General features: G+C 39.4%; 1 non-coding gene across 1 annotated transcript; it reads right to left on the bottom strand.

Moving 5' to 3' along the window:
• Positions 1-3053: 3053 nt before the first annotated feature.
• LOC148580078 (small nucleolar RNA R71) lies at positions 3054-3161 on the bottom strand. Its single transcript, XR_015899249.1, has one exon. It is a non-coding gene; the product is annotated as a small nucleolar RNA R71 (small nucleolar RNA).
• Between the last annotated feature and the right edge of the window lie 18374 nt (positions 3162-21535).

Below are 21535 nucleotides of genomic sequence, written 5' to 3'. Positions count from 1 at the left end.
GAGTTTCTACACACGATAGATTAAGGTGTGGAGCTCTGCTGTTCCTCATGAATTAATACAAAGTACTATTGTTTTTCTATTCAAAGCAAGCTTATTCCGATTCTAAGATATTCATTCGCACTTCATTATGAATGTGATGATCGTGACAGTCATCATCATTCCCAACCTATGAACGCGTGCCTGACAACCACTTCCGTTCTACCTTAGATTGAATGAATATCTCTGGGATTCCTTAATCAGAGTCTTCGTGGTATAAGTTAGAATCCATGGACGGCCATTCTTGAGATTCGGAAAGTCTAAACCTTGTCTGTGGTATTCCGAGTAGGATCTGGGAAGGGATGGCTGCGACAAGCTTCAAACTCGCGAGTGCTGGGCCTAGTGACAGACGCAAAAGGATCAATGGATCCTCTTCCAGTATGATCGAGAACCGACAGATGATTAGCCATGCAGTGACAGCGTATTGGACCATTTTCACTGAGAGGACAGGATGTAGCCATTGACAACGGTGACGCCTAACGTACAGCTTGCCATAGAAAGGAGTATGAATGATTGGATGAAGACAATAGGAAAGTAGAGGTTCAGGAGGAACAAGCATCTTCATACGCTTATCTGAAACTCTCACCAATGAATTACATAAGTATCTCTATCTTTAATTTACGTTTTATTTATATTTTAATTATATTTTAATTATCAAATATCCATTACCATATGAATCTGCCTGACTGAGATTTGTAAGATGACCATAGCTTGCTTCAAGCCGACAATCTCCGTGGGATCGACCCTTACTCACGTAAGGTTTATTACTTGGACGACCCAGTGCACTTGCTGGTTAGTTGTGCGAAGTTGTGACAAAGAACTAAGATTATGAACATGCGTATTAAGTTTTTAGTGCCGTTACCAAGGAATGAACCGTCACGATTTCTGCGCACCAAGTTTTTGGCGCCGTTGCCGGGGATTGTTCGAGTTTGGACAACTGACAGTTCATCTTGTTGCTCAGATTAGGTAATTTTATTTTATTTTTAAGCTTTTTTATTTCTTATTTTCGAAAATAATATATAAAAAAAAAACCAAAAAAATCTTATAAAATCATAAAAACCAAAAAAAAAACTTAATTTGATGTTTCTTGCTTGAATCTTGTGTCAAATTTTAAGTTTGGTGTCAATTGCATGCTTTTATAATTTCCTTTAATTTTCGAAACTCATGCATGGTGTTCTTCATAATGTTCAAGTTGTTCTTGATGATTTGCATTGTTTGATCTTTGCATTTTTATGTTTTGTGTCTTTTGTTGTTTTCCATATGCATTCTTGCATTCATAGTGTCTATACATGAAAAATTTTTAAGTTTGGTGTCTTACATGTTTTTCTTTTCTTAAAAATTTTCAAAAATAAGTCTTGATGTTCATCTTGATCTTCAAACTGTTCTTGATGTTCATCTTGACATTCATAGTGTTCTTGCATGCATCATTTGTTTTGATCCAAAATTTTCATGCATTGAGTCTTTTTGATGTTTTTCTCTTTCTTCATTAAAAATTCAAAAATAAAAAAATATCTTTCCCTTATTTCACTCATAATTTTTGAAAATTTGATTTGATCTAGTCAAAAGTTTAAAAAACTTAGTTGTTTCTTATGAGTCAAATAAATTTTCAATTTAAAAAAAATTCTATCTTTTTCAAATCTTTTTCAAAATTCAAATCTTTTTCATTTTTCTTTCATAAATTTTGAAACTTTCAAAATTATTTTCAAAATCTTTCTCTTATTTTTATTTCATATTTTCGAAATTAATGCTAACAATTAATGTGATTGATTCAAAATTTTTAAGTTTGTTACTTGCCTATTAAGAAAAGTTCAATCTTTAAACTCTAGACTCATATCTTTTAGTTTCTTGTTAATCAAGTAACCAACTTTGATTTCAAAACCAAATCTTTTTAAATTTCTTTTTCATATCTTTTTCAAAATAAGTCTCAATCACATCCTTTTTAGAATCAATTTCAAAATCTTTTCTAACTTCCTTTCTAACTTCTTATCTTTTCAAAAATTGATTTTCAAATCTTTTTCAATTAACTACTTGACTTTTTGTTTGATTTTAAAAGTTTACTATTTCAATCATATCTTTTTCAAAACTACCTAACTAATTCTATCTCTAATTTTTGAAAATCCCTTCCCTCTTTTTCAAAATTCCTTTTTAAATTAACTAATTGTTTTAAATTTAATTTAATTTGATTCATTTTTCCTTTCTTAATTTTCGAACTTTAATTTTTATTTTTTATTTTAAATTCAATTTAAAAACAAAAATACTTTTATTCTAATTTATTTAATTTTCGAATTTCTCTTCTCATCATCTCTTTCTAATTATTTATTCATCTACTAACACCCCTCTTTCACCAAAGAATTCGAACTCATTCCTCTCCCTTGTGTTTGGATTCTTATCTTTTCTTTCCTCCATTATTCTCTTCTTATACTCACATAAGGAATCTCTATACTGTGACATAGAGGATTCCTCTTCTTTTCTGTTTTTTTCTTTTTCATATGAGCAGGAACAAGGATAAGAACATTCTTGTCGAAGCTGATCCTGAACCTGAAAGGACTCTGAAGAGGAAGTTAAGGGAAGCTAAAGCACAACTCTCTGGAGAAAATCTGACTGAAAATTTCGGAAAAGGAGACATGGCCGAAAATAATAACAATGTAAGGAAGATGCTTGGTGACTTCACTGCACCAAATTCCAATTTACATGGAAGAAGCATCTCAATCCCTGCCATTGGAGCAAACAACTTTGAGCTGAAACCTCAATTAGTTTCTCTGATGCAACAGAACTGCAAGTTTTATGGACTTCCATCAGAAGATCCTTTTCAGTTCTTAACTGAATTCTTGCAGATCTATGATACTGTTAAGACCAATGGGGTTGAGCCTGAGGTCTACAGGCTTATGCTTTTCCTATTTGCTGTAAGAGATAGAGCTAGAGTATGGTTGGACTCTCAACCTAAGGATAGCCTAAACTCTTGGGATAAGCTGGTCACGGCTTTCTTAGCCAAGTTCTTTCCTCCTCAAAAGCTTAGCAAGCTTAGAGTGGATCTTCAAACCTTCAGACAGAAGGAAGGTGAATCCCTCTATGAAGCTTGGGAGAGATACAAGGAACTGACCAAAAAGTGTCCTTTTGACATGCTTTCAGAATGGACCATCCTGGATATATTTTATGATGGTCTGTTTGAATTATCAAAGATGTCATTGGACCATTCTGTAGGTGGATCCATTCACCTAAAGAAAATGCCGGCAGAAGCTCAAGAACTCATTGACATGGTTGCAAATAACCAGTTCATGTACACTTCTGAAAGGAATCCTGTGAATAATGGGACACCTCAAAGGAAGGGAGTTCTTGAAGTTGATACTCTGAATGCCATATTGGCTCCGAATAAAATATTGACTCAGCAAGTCAATATGATCTCTCAAAGTCTGAATGGATTGAAGGAATCATCCAACAGTACCAAAGAGGCCTCTTCTGAAGTAGAAGCTTATGATCCTGAGAACCCTGCAATAGCAGAGGTGAATTACATGGGTGAACCCTACGGAAACACCTATAATCCCTCATGTAGAAATCATCCAAATTTCTCATGGAAGGATCAACAAAAGCCTCAACAAGGCTTTAATAATGGTGGAAGAAACATGTTTAGCAATAGCAAGCCTTTCCCATCATCCACTCAGCAACAGACAGAGAATTCTAAGCAGAATCCATCTAGCTTAGCAAATATAGTCTCTGATCTATCTAAGACCACTGTAAGTTTCATGAATGAAACAAGATCCTCCATTAGAAATTTGGAGGCACAAGTGGGCCAGCTGAGTAAAAGAGTCACTGAAACTCCTCCTAGTACTCTCCCAAGCAATTCAGAAGAAAAACCAGAGAGTACAAGGCCATTGATTTAACCATCATGGCCGAACCCACAATGGAGGAGGAGGATGTGAATCCTAGTGAGGAAGACCTCCTGGGACGTCCAGTGACCAATAAGGAGTTTTCCTTCGAGAAACCAAAGGAATCTGAGGCTCAATTAGAGACCATAGAGATTCCATTGAACCTCCTTCTGCCCTTCATGAGCTCTGATGAGTATTCGTCCTCTGAAGAGGATGAAGAAATTACTGAAGAGCAAGTTGCTTAGTACCTTGGTGCAATCATGAAGCTGAATGCCAAATTATTTGGTAATGAGACTTGGGAAGATGAACCTCTCTTGCTCACTAATGAACTGAATGCATTGGATAGGCAAAAATTACCTCAAAAGAAACAGGATCCTGGCAAATTCTTAATACCCTGTACCATAGGCACCATGACCTTTAAGAAGGCTCTGTGTGACCTGGGGTCAGGAATAAACTTAATGCCACTCTCTGTAATGGAGAAACTTGGGATCTTTGAGGTGCAAGCTGCCAGAATCTCATTAGAGATGGCAGACAACTCAAGAAAACAGGCTTATGGACAAATAGAGGATGTGTAAGTAAAGGTTGAAGGCCTTTACATCCCTGCTGATTTCATAATCCAAGACACTGGGAAGGAAGAGGATGAATCCATCATCCTTGGAAGACCCTTCCTAGCCACAGCAAGAGCTGTGATTGATGTGGACAGAGGAGAATTAGTCCTTCAACTGAATGAGGACAACCTTGTGTTTAAGACTCAAGAATCTCGTTCTGTAACCATGGAGAGGAAGCATGAAAAGCTTCTCTCACTGCAGAGTCAACCAAAGCCCCCACAATCAAACTCTAAGTTTGGTGTTGGGAGGCCACAACCAAACTCTAAGTTTGGTGTTGAACCCCCACAGTCAAACTCTAAGTTTGGTATTGGGAGGTCCCAACAATGCTCTAAACATCTGTGAGGCTCCATGGGAGCTCACTGTCAAGCTATTGACGTTAAAGAAGTGCTTATTGGGAGGCAACCCAATGTTATTTAATTATATCTATTTTATTTTCCTTTTGTCATTTCGTGTTTTAGTAGGTTGATGATCATGTAGAGTCACAAAAACTACTGAAAAATCAAAAACAGAATGAAAAATAGCATTGAAAACAGCACCCCCTGGAGGAGAGCAGTCTGGCGTTTAAACGTCAGAAACAGGCATCTGTCTGGTGTTTAACATCAGAAACAGGCACCAAGCTGGCGTTTAACGCCAGAAACAAGCATCTGCCTGGCGTTAAATGCCAGAAACAGGCTACATTTTGGGGATAATTTCATATAGTTTTGAGTATGTTTTAGTTAGTTTTTAGTCTATTTTTATTAGTTTTTAGGAAAAATTTATATTTCTGGACTTTACTATGAGTTGTGTGTTTTTCTGTAATTTCAGGTATTTTTCTGGCTGAAATTGAAGGAGCTGAGCAAAAATCTGATTCAGGCTGAAAAAGGACTGCTGATGCTGTTGGATTCTGACCTCCCTGCACTCAAAGTGGACTTTCTGGAGCTACAGAACTCAAAATGGCGTGCTTCCAATTGCGTTGGAAAGTAGACATCCAGGGCTTTCCAGCAATATATAACAGTCCATACTTTGCACAAGAATAGATGACGTAAACTGGCGTTCAACGCCAGTCCTCTGCCCAATTCTGCTGTCCAGCGCCAGAAAAGGATCAAAAACTGGAGTTGAACGCCCAAACTGGCACAAAAACTGGTGTTCAACTCCACAAATGGCCTCTGCACGTGAATTGCTTAAGTCTCAGCCCCAGCACACACCAAGTGGGCCCCAGCACACAGAAGTGGGCCCCAGAAGTGAATTTCTGCATCATCCATCATAGTTTATCCAATTTTTGTAAACCTAGGCTACTAGTTTAGTATTTAAACAACTTTTAGAGACTTATTTTGTATCTCATGACATTTCAGATCTAAGCTTTGTATTCTCTGACGGCATGAGTCTCTAAACCCCATTGTTGGGGGTGAGGAGCTCTGCTGTGTCTCGATGAATTAATGCAAGTATTTCTGTTTTCTATTCAAACACACTTGTTCCTATCTAAGATGTTCATTCGCGCTTAACTGTGATGAAGGTGATGATCAGTGACATTCATCACCTTCCTCAAACCATGAATGTGTGCCTGACAACCACCTCCGTTCTATATCCGATTGAATGAGTATCTCTGAGATCTCATAATCAGAATCTCCGTGGTATAAGCTAGAACTGATGGCGGCATTCATGAGAATCCGGAAAGTCTAAACCTTGTCTGTGGTATTCCGAGTAGGATTCAAGGATTGAGTGACTGTGACGAGCTTCAAACTCCTGAAGGCTGGGCGTTAGTGACAGATGCAAAAGGATAGTAAATCCTATTCCAACCGGATCGAGAACCAACCGGTGATTAGCCGTGCTGTGACAGAGCGCGTGAGCATAGTTTTCACTGGAAGGATGGAAGGTAGCCATTGACAACGGTGATCCACCAACACACAGCTTGCCATAGGAGGACGTGCGTGCGTGAGTCAGAAGACAGAGGAAAGCAGAGATTCAGAAGACAAAGCATCTCCAAAACTCCAACATATTCTCCATTACTGCATAACAAGTAATCTTTAATTTATGCTCTCTCGGTTATTCACAATTCAACTGATAAACATAACTGACTTCCTGACTAAGAATTACAAGATAACCATAGATTGCTTCAAACCAACAATCTCCGTGGGATTCGACCCTTACTCACGTAAGGTATTACTTGGACGACCCAGTGCACTTGCTGGTTAGTGGTACGCGTTGTGAAAAGTGTGATTCACAATTCGTGCACCAATTCTATAGGAGGTTTATAAAGGATTTTTCAAAAATTACAAAACCTCTGAGCAATCTGCTAGCTGCTGACACGCCATTTATCTTTGACACAGAGTGTCTGTAGGAATTTGAAACCCTAAAAGCTAAGCTGGTCATAGCACCAGTCATTTCTGCACCAGACTGGACATTACCATTCGAACTAATGTGTGATGCTAGTGACCATGCCATTGGTGCAGTGTTAGGACAGAGGCATAACAAGCTTCTGCAGGTCATTTACTATGCTAGCCGTGTTTTGAATGACACACAGAAGAATTACACAACCACAGAAAAAGAGTTGCTTGCAGTGGTTTATGTCATTGACAAGTTCAGATCTTATTTAGTAGGATCAAAAGTGATTGTGTAGACTGACCATGCTGCTCTAAAATATCTCCTCACAAAGCAGAATTCAAAACCCAGACTCATAAGATGGGTGTTGCTTCTGCAAGAGTTTGATATAGAAATAAGAGACAGAAAAGGGACAGAGAACCAAGTAGCTGATCACATGTCTCGGATAGAATCAGTAGCAGGGGCGTCCCTCCCTCCTATTGAGATCTCTGAAACCTTTCCAGATGAGCAACTCTTTGCCATTCAGGAATTACCATGGGATGAACTATATCTCTTTAAGAGGTGTGCATACGGAGTAATCCATAGATGTGTGCCTAGAGAAGAGGCATAGAAGATCCTATGGCATTGCCATGGATCATAATACGGAGGACATTTCGGAGGTGAGCAAAAAGCTACAAAAGTCCTCCAATGTGGTTTCTCCCAAGAGTTTGTACGTAACTGTGACAGTTGCCAGAGAGCTGGTAATCTGCCTCACGGTTATGCCATGCCTCAGCAAGGGATCTTAGAGATTGAGTTATTTGATGTATGGGGTATTGACTTCATGGGGCCTTTCCCACCATCATACTCAAACACTTATATTCTGGTGGCAGTAGACTATGTATCTAAATGGGTAGAGACAATTGCAACACCCACTAATGATACTAAGAGAGTGATGAAGTTCCTCCAGAAGCATATCTTCAGCAGGTTCGGTGTCCCTAGGATACTGACAGTGATGGAGGCACTCATTTTTGTAATAAATAGCTTGACTCTGCTTTGGTCCGATATGGAATTAACCATAAAGTGCCTCTTCATATCATCCACAGACAAATGGGCAAGCTGAACTCTTGAATAGAAAACTGAAATGAATCCTGTAATGGACTGTAAGTACCCGTAGAAGGGATTAGGCAAGAAGTCTGGATGATGCTCTGTGGGCATACAGAACAGCATTCAAGACTCCTATAGGGACCTCTCTATACCAGCTTGTGTATGAAAAAGCCTGTCATCTGCCAGTGGAACTAGAACATAAGGCCTACTGGGCGACCAGGTTCCTAAACCTTGATGCTAAGGTAGCTGGAGAGAAAAGATTACTCCAGTTGAATGAGCTGGAAGAGTTTAGACTCAATGCTTTCGAAAATGCTAAAATTTATAAAGAGAAAGCAAAAAGATGGCATGACAAAAGCCTATCATCTAGAGTCTTTGAGCCAGGACAAAAGGTACTACTGTTTAACTCTAGGCTCAGATTGTTCCCTGGGAAATTAAAATCTCGGTGGAAGGGACCATATGTGATTACAAGTGTGTCACCATATGGTTATGTAGAGCTTCAAGATATTGATTCTAACAAAAAGTTCATTGTTAATGGAAAGAGAATCAAACATTATCTTGAAGGCAATATTAAGCAAGAATGCTCAAAACTGAGACTAAATTAAAAAGCTCAGTAAAGTCCAGCTAAAGACAGTAAAGAAGCGCTTGCTGGGAGGCAACCCAGCCATAAAATTAGATGTTTATAACAATTATATAAGTTCATTTAATTTTGTTATTCATGTTTGTTAAAGCTTTTCAGTGAACAAGTCAAGGAAATAGAGGTTCAGAACATAAAGCAGAAGAATCACAGAGAAAAAGAGCTCACTGGCGTTAAAACGCCAGTAAAGAGCCAATTTGGGCGTTAAACGCCAGGATGGCTACCATTCTGGGTGTTTAACGCCAGTAAAGGTATCATTTTGGGCGTTAAACGCCAGAATGGGCAGCATTCTGGGCGTTTAACGACAGAATTGGCAGCATTCCGGGCGTTCAGAAAAACGCCCAATAAAGAAGGATTTCTGGTGTTTAACACCAGCCAGGGTATCTGGCTGGGCGTTAAACACCCAAATAGGCTGTCTAGTTGGCGTTAAACGCCAGAATGGATAGCATTCTGGGCGTTTAACGCCAGGATGACACAAGGGAGATAATTTTGTTTCCAATTCAATTTTTTTCAATTTTTCATGTTTGAATTCATAATTTTTTGCATCAAACATATTTTAAACTTTCATCTTTCAATTTCTATTTTCAAAAATTAATAATCTTTCCAATTCTTTTTAATTCTCTTTTTAATTCTTTTCAATTCCTTCCAAAACGTTTTCAAAACTTACATATCTTTTCAAATTCTTTTCAACTCTTTTTCTTGTATACATTAATATGTTTTCAAAATTAATTGCATCACTCTTCTTCTACTCCCTTCTATCTTATTTTGCTCGAGGACGAGCAAAGCTTTTAAGTTTGGTGTGAAAAAGCTCAATTTTTAATTTTTCCGTAACCATTAATGGAACCTAAGGCCAGAGAAACATCTAGAAAGAGGAAAGAGAATGAGAAATTCATGGGAGATGGAGAAATTCATCTCAAAAGCCCATCACTAGAAAGAGGATGGAGCAAACAAGGGAGCCCACTCATGGACCTCAACAAGAGCACTCTATTATCTTCCATAAAATTAGAGAGGAACAAAAGGCCATGAAAGAGGAGCAAAAATGGGAAAGGAAGAGATATTGAGGAGCTAAAGCACTCAATGGGATCTTCAAGAAGAAGAACTAGCCGCCATCACTAAGGTGGACCCGTTCTTTAATTTCCTTGTTCTTATTTTTCTGTTTTTCGAATTCTAGGCTTTATGTTTTGTCTATGTTTGTGTCTTTATTACATGATCATTAGTATTTAGAGTCTATGTCTTAAAGCTATGAATGATTCCATGAATCCCTCACCTTTCTTAATTAAATAATATTTTTATTTGCAAAAGAAAAAGAAGTACATGGGTTTCGAAATTTATCTTGAAATTAGTTTAATTATTTTGATGTGGTGGCAATACTTTTTGTTTTCTGAATGAATGCTTGAACAGTTGATGCCAGGGCATTTTGGCCAGTTTCACTGACCTTTTCTTTACTATTTTTAGGGTAGTTTCATGCATTTCCTTAGGAAATAAGCTAGTTTTGGATAGATATTCACTTACATCTTGATTCAAGCATACATTGTGCATTTTACATGATTTTATGAGGATTTTGCATGAATTTAGGGACAAATTGGACGTTGCATTTCCCATGATTTGGACTAGAACTTTGATGCACTTTATTGCTTAATTTCAGGACAAAGGAAGCAAAGAAGAACCACATTAGTGGCTACGTTAGTTGCACTAACGTTAACACTAACGTGGAATGGGAGTAACTTGCAAAGTTAATGAGAAAAGTGATTGCCAATAACGCTCTCGAAGCCATCATTGCCCACGTTAAGAAATAGAGCCAACGTTAGTGACACTTAACATTATCACTAACGTTGAACCAAGATCATGAGTGGCCACGTTAGAGTCCACGTTAACCTAGTTAACGTGGCCTCTAACGTTAAGAAGGAAGGGGGGAGCCAACGTTAGTGACACTCAACATTGTCACTAATGTTGGCCAAGGCACATTAAGCCACGTTAACTCCCACGTTAACCTAGTTAACGTGGAAGCTAACGTGAAGGAACAAAGTGGTCGACAACGTTAGTGACACCCAACATTGTCACTAACGTTGGAAGAACACAAGCCCCCAATGAGCCACGTTGACTCCCACGTTAACCTAGTTAACGTGGAAGCTAACGTGAAGAAAGAAGGTGATCGCCAACGTTAGTGACACCCAACATTGTCACTAACGTTGGAAGGAGTCACACATGCCACCATGAGCCACGTTAACTCCCACGTTAACTTAGTTAACGTGGAAGCTAACGTGGATAAGGGAAGGATGAGCCAACGTTAGTGACACTCAACTTTGTCACTAACGTTGGAGATGGCTAGCAAGGCCACGTTAGAAGCCACGTTAACCTAGTTAACGTGGACTCTAACGTAGAAAATAGGGGCAATTTGGAACGTTAGTGACAATGGTAAGTGTCACTAACGTTCTCGAAGGATGGCAAGCCTACGTTAAAAGAGCCACGTTAACTAAGTTAACGTGGGCTCTAACGTAGGGAAGGGGGAGGCTTCTCAACGTTATTGGGAAAGTTGAGTCCCAATAACGTGTACGAAGGACATAGTGGAAACGTTAGTGGCAACGTTTGTGCCACTAACGTTGAGGTTAACGTGGCCTTTAACTTTGGTGAGGAACGTTATTAAAAAAGGTGATTGTCACTAACGTTCTCGAACCCATATTTTCACTGAACGTTAACACCACTAACTTCCTGAGCCAAAGCCCCTGCCCACTTCATACTTTCTCTCTGCAAGTAAAAGCTAAGCCCAATGAAGAAGAGAACTGCTTCCAACTCAAGATCCAAAGGCCCAAGACTTGAAGAATCAACTAGAAGAACAGAAGAGTAGTATATATAGGAGTATCTTTGAAATATTTTGAGAGTTGGAAATTATAGGGAGACTATTAGCATAGAACTACTCTCTCTATTTACTTTCTCTGCACTTCTAAGTTTTCATCATGTATTCTCCATTTTTGTTTTCATTTTCCAGAGCTATGAACAACTAAACCTCTGTCATTGGGTTAGGGAGCTCTGTTGTAATTTGATGGATCAATACTAGTTTTCATTATTCTTCTTCTATCTTTTTTCTTGATTTTACTTGAAAGCTTTCGATCTTCATCCAATTGAGTAGTTATCTTGAAAAAGAAGCTATTCATACTAGGATCTCTTATAAACCTTGAAAGAGGAATGAAGAGATCAAGCTAGAAATGCTTTCTCATGCTGGACCAAATTGGGTTTGGATGGATATGTGACTATAATCCTCTCAACACTTGGTTTGGGAAATGCATGTGGTATAATCAGTGACCATACTTCATCTCTTCTCATGAGCAATTGACCAAGGAATTGGCTATTGATTAAGATTTGAGAGATTGAATTACAAGAAATTGTAATTCAATCACTTAAGATTTCCAAGGAGATCAATGAGTGCATTGATTGAGGAAGAGATGAAAATGAAATTGATCCGGAGAATGCAACATCTCCTAAGCCCAATGAACTCCCCATTTCTGATCTTACCCATTCTCTTTAATTTCTGTTATTTACTTTAATGAGCAATTCTCCCATTCCCATTTACAATTCTGCAATTTACCTTCCGTCATTTACTTTCAGATCTATAATTCAAGCATTTACTTTCCTGTCAATTACCTTCCCGCCATTTTATTTTCTGCAATTCTCAACTCAAATTTTGGATTCGCTCAACTAGAACAGTCCTCTAATTAAAGTTGCTTGATCAATCAATCCTTGTAGGATTCGACCTCACTCTATTGTGAGTTTTTACTTGACGACAAATTTGGTACACTTGCCGAAGGGAATTTGTTGTGAGACAAGTTTTCCGTGCATCAAGTTTATGGCGCTGTTGCCGGGGATTGATTGTGCATCAACAATGATTAGATTGGAGGATAACTAGATTGAGCATTTTATTTTTGTTTGATTTAAATTTCTGTTTGAGTCATTTACTTTCTGTTTTAGATAACTTCTTCCCTTCCCCCTTACTTTTTCTTTGTTATTTACTATTCATCTCACTAACCCACTAACTGTTTGATATATTGCATCACTCACACTAACAGTAATTATGACAGATATACTTTCTGCACCTATTCTCTTTGCTTGTACTTGTTGGTTGTATGACAGGGAGAAGAAGCGGGGCTTCAACTTCTTTTGATTCTAAACCTGAGAGAACCTTTCTTAGACTAAGGAGGGAGGCAAGAGAAAAACGTGTCGTTGGTGGTGAAGAAGAGGAGGAACACTTTGAGGAATACTTTGAACCAAACATGGAAGAAAACATGGAACACCATCATGAAGAATAGGCTCACAACCATGGCAGAGGAGGTGGAGCAAATCATGCTGGAGAGGATAGAAGAGTTTTAGGCTCTTACATCAATCCAAACCCAGGGAACTGTGGAAGTAGCATTCAAAAGCCAACCATCCATGCCAACAATTTTAAACTGAAGCCACAGCTCATCACCCTTGTTCAGAACAACTGTTCGTTCGGAGGGAGTGTCCAAGAGGACCCCAATCAACATCTAACCACCTTCCTGAGAATATGTGACCCAGTGAAGTCTAATGGTGTTCATCCTGATGCCTATAGACTGCTCTTATTTCCATTCTCACTCAGGGATAAGGCAGCTAAATGGCTGGAGTCTTTTCCAAGGGAGAGCTTGACAACTTGGGAAGACGTGGTGAACAAATTCTTAAAAAGATTTTACCCTCCTCAACGAATCAATAGGCTACGAGCTGAGGTCCAAACGTTCAGGCAACAAGATGGTGAGACTCTATATGAAGCATGGGAGAGGTTTAAAGACTTAACAAGGAGGTGCCCACCAGATATGTTCAACGAATGGGTGCAGCTGCACATTTTCTATGATGGGCTCTCTTATGAGTCAAAGAAGGCCGTAGACCATTCATCCGGAGGATCTTTGAACAAGAAGAAGACTATTGAGGAAGCCATAGATGTCATTAAAACAGTAGCAGAGAATGACTACTTCTATGCTTCTGAAAGAGGAAACACAAGAGGAGTAATGGAGCTAAATAATGTAGATGCTCTGCTGGCCCAAAACAAGCTCATTACCCAGCAGCTGGCTGACCTCACCAAGAAGATGGAGAGGAACCAAGTAGCAGCAGTCTCCACTTCATCAACAACCCAAGAAGGAGTGAATGAAGAAGCAGAGGGTAGTCAGGAGTAAGCCAACTACATTGGGAATTCACCTAGGCAAAACCATGATCCATACTCCAAGACCTACAACCCTGGATGGAGGAATCACCCAAACTTTGGGTGGGAAAATCAACAAGACCAAAGCCTTGATCAAAGACGCCCAAATCCAAACAATGCAGCCACCCAACACTTCACATCTAGACCATATCAACACCCCCATAACAACACCTCCCCACATTCATATCAAGGCCAGAATAACCTTACTCAGCCTGACCTGTCATCCTTTGATGAAAGAATCTCAAGGATTGAGAATCTACTTGAAGGCCTAAGCAAGGAGATTCAAGACAACAAGGTCTTCAAGGAGGAAGTGCGAGCTAGTTTCAAGAACCAAGGAGACACAATCAAGAGGTTGGAATCTCAAGTAGGATATCTCTCTGAGCAAATTCCCAAACCCACAGATAGATTCCCAAGTGATACAGAGAAGAATCCGAGAGGTGAAACAAAGAAGGTAAGATGGGAAGATTGCAAGATGGTCACTATAAGTGATAAGGAGACTGAGGACAAGCCAAGCAAGCTGTCAGAACAACCTGAAGATACCTCAGTAGAGGAGGTGGAAAAAGATTACCAAGAACCAGAAATCTCAAAACAGGAGTTGCTGAGACTCTATGCACCTTTTCCCCAACTGCTCAAGGGAGCTGTGGAGAGGAGAATATACTCAAGATTTCTTGACTTATTTGCATCTCTGCATGTGAACATACCATTCATCAAGACTATCCAACAAATGCCTGCATTCATCAAGCACATGAAGGAGTTGCTTCCCAGGAAAAGCTCACTCAAGGGAGGCCAAACTATAGTGATGAACAAGGAGTGCAGTGCCCTCATTCAACCGCCGTTGCCTACAAAAGGAAAAGATCCAGGGAGTTTTCATGTCCCCTGTGCCATAGGAGAAACAATATTTGATAGAGCACTCTGTGATTTGTGAGCAAGCATCAACTTAATGCCTCTATCCCTGGTGAAGAGGCTGCAGATCAATGAGATATTGCCCACAGATGTAGTCATCAGGCTGGTTGACAAAACTCAAAAACAAGCAAGAGGGGTGGTGGAAAACGTGTTGTTAAAGGTGGGGAAATACTTTCTTCCCACAGACTTTGTCATCTTGGACATGGAAGAGAGTCACACTCACCCAATCATATTGGGAAGACCATTCCTAGCTACAGCCAGAGCACTCATAGACGTGGAGCGAGGGGTGCTAATATTGAGGATCCATGATGAACAACTCAGCTTCAATGTCTTCAAACTCTCCCAAGAAACTGACCAAGAAAACAAAAACCAAGCAATGATCATAACGGGATGCTGACAGAGGAAACAAGCACTGAGGCACCACCAACACATCTGAGAACCCCACTGAATGATGAACAAGGCAAACAGCAATCGTCACAGCTCAAGGAGAAGCTAGAGGAACCTAAACCACCAGAGGCATGTGAAGACAACAACAAAATTCACTTAAAAGAAGAAGTCGCCAAGAATAGGGAAGCATCAAAAGGGACAAAGAAGAAGGTACCAAGGGGGTGGAGGAACAAGAAGATCCCTACGGAAGGCCTCTCTCCAGGAGATAAAGTGATTTTAGCTTACTTCCCAGATATCCCCCCTAATCTCCCCACGATACCATCTCAGTTACCTAAGGTCTTCACTATCAACAGAGTTATTTCCTTGGAACATGTAGAGATCATTGATACAACCAATGGATATAAGTCCAAGGCAAGAGGGGAGAACTTGAAGCATTATCAACCACCCTGATGAAGGAGAAACGTCAAGCTAGTGACGCTAAAAAAGTGCTTCATGGGAGGCAACCTATGTTTTATTAGCTTTTACTAGTGAATAAGTCAATATTCATGAATTCCAACCCAAACTTGGTGAAGTCCTTATATTGCAGTATATAGTGAAGAACAAGTTTGGTGTTCAAAGCATACCAAGAAAGCATGAATGCAACAGAGAGCATTCTAGTCTTGGAGCTTTGAACAGAACTTTTCATCACAATGCTTCAAACTAAGTTTGGTGTCACCCCATGGTGCCACCAAAATGCATAAAGGGATACACAGTTAGTTAGTTAGTTGGAGTTCATGAATAAACAATCTAATCTTTTCTTCTCTTTATTATTTTAGCCGTAAAAATCTAAATTGATTTTTTTTAGGATATTTCTTACTTTTCTTATTTGATCTTTATAGGGAAAGGAAAGGAGCATTGAAAGAGATTGATTGGACAATTTAATGGGAAAGGTTCGGCCACTTCATGAAGAGGGCACTACACACGTGCCTCAAGGGGGAATGTATTGGGAATAGTTGCCATGCAACATTGGAGGAAGAACAAACTTGGAAAGCGAACCAACTCGATCATAAAGTTGAGACTCCTCGTGCTTACTCCATATAAAACCCCATCCGTTCATCATACACCAATCCCATCAATCCACACCTTTCATCTCTTCATCAGTTCTCTATATAAGTGAATCAAATCCACACCATCTCCACATTTGAAATTCATACCCCTTGCACCTCACTTTTCAGCAACCAATTCTTCAACTTCCCACTCTCTAAATCCCACATCTCTTCCCTTCACTACACCCTTTTTTTTTTGCTTTAACTTCTTTCATGGCATCATCAAGCTCCAAGAGGCAGAAGAGGAAGGAACCAACGTAGAACATTCCCTTCGACGAGAAGAGATTCAAGACTGCCTTCCATGAATGAGAATTTGAGCAGATAAAGCTCAAAAAGATACTGCCCGAGTTAACCTTCCAAATCAATGAAGACGAATGCCCACAGATTCGGGAGAAGATTGAAGAAAGAGGGTGGCAATTGCTCACCAATCCAGAGGGGAAGATCAATGCAAACCTCATCAAAGAGTTCTATGCAAATGTGGTCAGAGAAGACAAAACCAGAGCCCCAACCTTCAAAAGCTATGTAAGGGGAAAGGAGGTAGACTTCAGCCCAAATGCTATAATAAGAACTCTTCACCTGATATCACCCCACTTTGATGAGCCTAGCTATCATGCAAGGATAAGTAAAAGCCAAGACAATGATGAGCTCACCGAGATAGTGACTAACATCTGTGTTATAGCTGCTGACTGAGAGAGGTATGGAGATGGGAGACCCCGGTTCATCAAGAGGGGAGACCTTAGCCCAGAAGCCAAGGGGTGATTTGAATTCGTGAGGAGGTCTATTCTCCCAGCTGCAAATAATTCAGAGGTAAATATTAATCGAGCAACTATGGTACATTGCCTAGTACAAGGTGGAGAAATCAACGTGCAAGAACTTATAGCTGAGGGAATTCAAGATTCAGCTGAGAAGCTTGAATCAGGTGCCGGGCTTTGGTACCCCAGCACCATTCTCCGATTGTGCACAAAGGCCAAGGTGGTCTTTGAGGATAGTAATCCAGACTGGGTTAACCCAGGGAGGCTAATGACAACCCAACGTATGGCCTATACTACACCTGCTCAGTAACAAAGAAGGCCACAAATAGGGAAACTAAAAGCAAAGGAAGGAGCTCACCAAGAGGAGTCTCATTAGGAAGAATATCAACAAGGAGAGCATCCTTACCCAGCAAATTTGAATATGAATCACCTTCTAAGAGATATTGAAGATTTGGGGATGAGACATATGGAAGGACAAGAGCAAATATTGAACTGGATGAGCCAACAAGAAGAGTGGAAGAAACAACAAATGGAGCAGCAACAGGAACAATACTCCCAGCTCACTCAAACCATCCACCAAGTTACCGAGAGGCAAGAACGTCAAGATAAGCATTTGCAGGAACTCAATCAGCGACAACTAGCCCAGATGAAAGCATTCAATGAGTTCACTGTACTTAATGAAGGACGGCAACTACATCGGGAGGAGTTCAACGTCAACACTCAAGCTAAGTTGAACTACATGTCCAGTAATATGCATCATCTACACTATGCCATCCCTACATATGATGAGGTCCAAAAAGATTTTGTAGAACAAGAAGAGAGTAAAGTGAAACAGCAAAAGGAAACACTTAAGAAGAAGATGGAAGATGGTGGTTTCTCGAAGAAGCTGCTTGGAAAAGGCAAGGAAAGTGGGAGCACAAGCAATCAAGAAGGAGAGCATGGACATCCACAAGAGTAAAAGATGGTGGAGTTCCTTTTTTGGTCCATCTTTCTCAATGCTTTAAATAAGGAAGATCTTGTATGAAATAGAACTTGCTTCCTTTTCAGTTTAAACATTTCTAAATTCTTTCTTTTAAGTTCTTGTTGAAGAGGTTTATGATATCTAGTCCTTATGTCACTGCATCTTTACTTTGCTTACTTGTATGTTTGTCCCTTTAAATCAAATAAAAAGAGAATGAGTGCTTTTAAAGACCAGAGAAGAGTTCATACTAGGGAGTAAGTCCATGAGTTTGTGGTGTGGTCATAAGTTAGCTAAGTTGGTTCAACCATAAGGTAGGAAGACAACTATCTGTCATGAATACTATGCTTGAGACACACCCCATGAGACTAGATAAATAAGAAGATCCTAATAAGAAAAAGGGAAAGAATAATCAAAGTTGAGGAATAAAAGAAAAATAGTAAGCAATAAGGCTAGGCACCAATGGTTTTAATCTTGAAGCATGTGTCTGTGGTGCTCCTGTGTGAGGGATCTACTTGTATGAATAAGCTCTTAGGGGTGCCTTATCACTTGGTAACTTGGGTTAACTAACCCGAGATTATCAGCTGAAAGTCCACTATCAAGAGTAACCCTCACCACAGAGCATTTAGTAACCCAAAGAGGTGCTAGACACCAAGGTCTCAAGAAAAGAAAATAAATAAACTATGTGCCTATGGTGTGTATGTATGGGGAAGAGACTTGAGCAAGTAAGTCCTTAGGGGTGCTTTAACCCCTAGCACCTTGAACCAACTGGTTCGGGAGTGTTGGCTGAAAGCTTATTTTAAAGAGTTGCCCCCTTACAGAGCACTTAGCTTAAGAACAAAAATAAGTCCTCAAATAACAACAAAAGGACCAATGAATAAAAGTCTCATGGGATACAATAACAAGTGAGTATTCTAGGACATGATAAAGGTCTGAAAGCCAGGAATGAGCCTAAGTTGCTATGCATGAAACCACCATAAAACCAGGACATGACTTCCAGAAGAATGACTCATGTCTCTTGGCATTTCTTTCATCATTCTCTTGTTCCAGTACTTGCTTAGGACAAGCAAGCTTTAAGTTTGGTATTGTGATGCCAGGGCATTTTGGCCAGTTTCACTGACCTTTTCTTTACTGTTTTTAGGGTAGTTTCATGCATTTCCTTAGGAAATAAGCTAGTTTTGGGTAGATATTCACTTACATCTTGATTCAAGCATACATTGTGCATTTTACATGATTTAATGAGGATTTTGCATGAATTTAAGGACAAATTGGACGTTGCATTTCCCATGATTTGGACTAGAACTTTGATGCACTTTATTGCTTAATTTCAGGACAAAGGAAGCAAAGAAGAACCACATTAGTGGCTACGTTAGTTGCACTAACGTTAACACTAACGTGGAATGGGAGTAACTTGCAAAGTTAATGAGAAAAGTGATTGCCAATAACGCTCTCGAAGCCATCATTGCCCACGTTAAGAAATAGATCCAAAGTTAGTGACACTTAACATTATCAATAACGTTGAACCAAGATCATGAGTGGCCACGTTAGAGTCCACGTTAACCTAGTTAACGTGGCCTCTAACGTTAAGAAGGAAGGGGGAGCCAACGTTAGTGACACTCAACATTGTCACTAACGTTGGCCAAAGCACATTAAGCCACATTAACTCCCACGTTAACCTAGTTAACGTGGAAGCTAACGTGAAGGAACAAAGTGGTCGACAACGTTAGTGACACCCAACATTGTCACTAACGTTGGAAGAACACAAGCCCCCAATGAGCCACGTTGACTCCCACGTTAACTAGGTTAACGTGGAAGCTAACGTGAAGAAAGAAGGTGATCGCCAACGTTAGTGACACCCAACATTGTCACTAATGTTGGAAGGAGCCACACATGCCACCATGAGCCACGTTAACTCCCACGTTAACTTAGTTAACGTGGAAGCTAACGTGGATAAGGGAAGGATGAGCCAACGTTAGTGACACTCAACTTTGTCACTAACGTTGGAGATGGCTAGCAAGGCCACATTAGAAGCCACATTAACCTAGTTAACGTGGACTCTAACGTGGAAAATAGGGGCAATTTGGAACGTTAGTGATAATGGTAAGTGTCACTAACGTTCTCGAAGGATGGCAAGCCTACGTTAAAAGAGCCACGTTAACTAAGTTAACGTGGGCTCTAACGTAGGGAAGGGGGAGGCTTCTCAACGTTATTAGAAAAGTTGAGTCCAAATAATGTGTGCGAAGGACATAGTGGAAACGTTAGTGGCAACGTTTGTGCCACTAACGTTGAGGTTAACGTGGCCTTTAACTTTGGTGAGGAACGTTAGTAAAAAAGGTGATTGTCACTAACGTTCTTGAACCCATATTTTCACGTAACGTTAACACCACTAACTTCCTGAGCCAAAGCCCCTGCCCACTTCATACTTTCTCTCTGCAAGTAAATGCTAAGCCCAATGAAGAAGAGAACTGCTTCCAAATCAAGATCCAAAGGCCCAAGACTTGAAGAATCAACTAGAAGAACAGAAGAGTAGTATATATAGGAGTATCTTTGAAATATTTTGAGAGTTGGAAATTATATGGAGACTCTTAGCATAGAACTACTCTCTGTATTTACTTTCTCTGCACTTCTAAGTTTTCATCATGTATTCTCCATCTTTGTTTTCATTTTCCAGAGCTATGAACAACTAAATTCCTGTCATTGGGTTAGGGAGCTTTGTTGTAATTTGATGGATCAATACTAGTTTTCATTATTCTTCTTCTATCTTTTCTCTTGATTTTACTTGAAAGCTTTCGATCTTCATCCAATTGAGTAGTTATCTTGAAAAAGAAGCTATTCATACTTGGATCTCTTCTGAACCTTGAAAGAGGAATGAATAGATCAAGCTAGAAATGCTTTCTCAAGCTGGACCAAATTGGGTTTGGATGGATATGTGACTATAATCCTCTCAACACTTGGTTTGGGAAATGCATGTGGTATAATCAGTGACCATACTTCATCTCTTCTCATGAGAAATTGACCAAGGAATTGGCTATTGATCAAGATTTGAGAGATTGAATTACAAGAAATTGTAATTCAATCACTTAAGATTGCCAAGGAGATCAATGAGTGCATTGATTGAGGAAGAGATGAAAATGAAATTGATCCGGAGAATGCAACATCTCCTAAGCCCAATGAACTCCCCATTTCTGATCTTACCCATTCTCTTTAATTTCTGTTATTTAATTTAATGAGCAATTCCCCCATTCCCATTTACAATTCTGCAATTTACCTTCCGTCATTTACTTTTAGATCTATAATTCTAGCATTTACTTTCCTGTCAATTACCTTCCCGCCATTTTATTTTCTGCAATTCTCAACTCAAATTCTGGATTCGCTCAACTAGAACAATCCTCTAATTAAAGTTGCTTGATCAATCAATCCTTGTGGGATTCGACCTCACTCTATTGTAAGTTTTTACTTGACGACAAATTCGGTACACTTGCCGAAGGGAATTTGTTGTGAGATAAGTTTTCCGTGCATCAACAGTGCATATTTTTGAATTTATTGTTTATGAATGTTAAAATTGTTGGCTCTTAAATGAATAATGAAAAAAGAGAAATATTATTGATAATCTGAAAAATCATAAAATTGATTTTTGAAGCAAGAAAAAGCAATGAAAAGCTTGCAAAAAAAAAGAAAAGAAAAAAAGTAGCAAAAAAAAAGCAAAAAAAGCAAGCAGAAAAAGC

The sequence above is a fragment of the Arachis ipaensis genome, chromosome B10 (assembly GCF_059453495.1).
Source record: "Arachis ipaensis isolate K30076 ecotype BB chromosome B10, ASM5945349v1, whole genome shotgun sequence".
NCBI lineage: Eukaryota > Viridiplantae > Streptophyta > Magnoliopsida > Fabales > Fabaceae > Arachis > Arachis ipaensis.
This window is presented reverse-complemented; position numbering and strand designations above follow the sequence as displayed.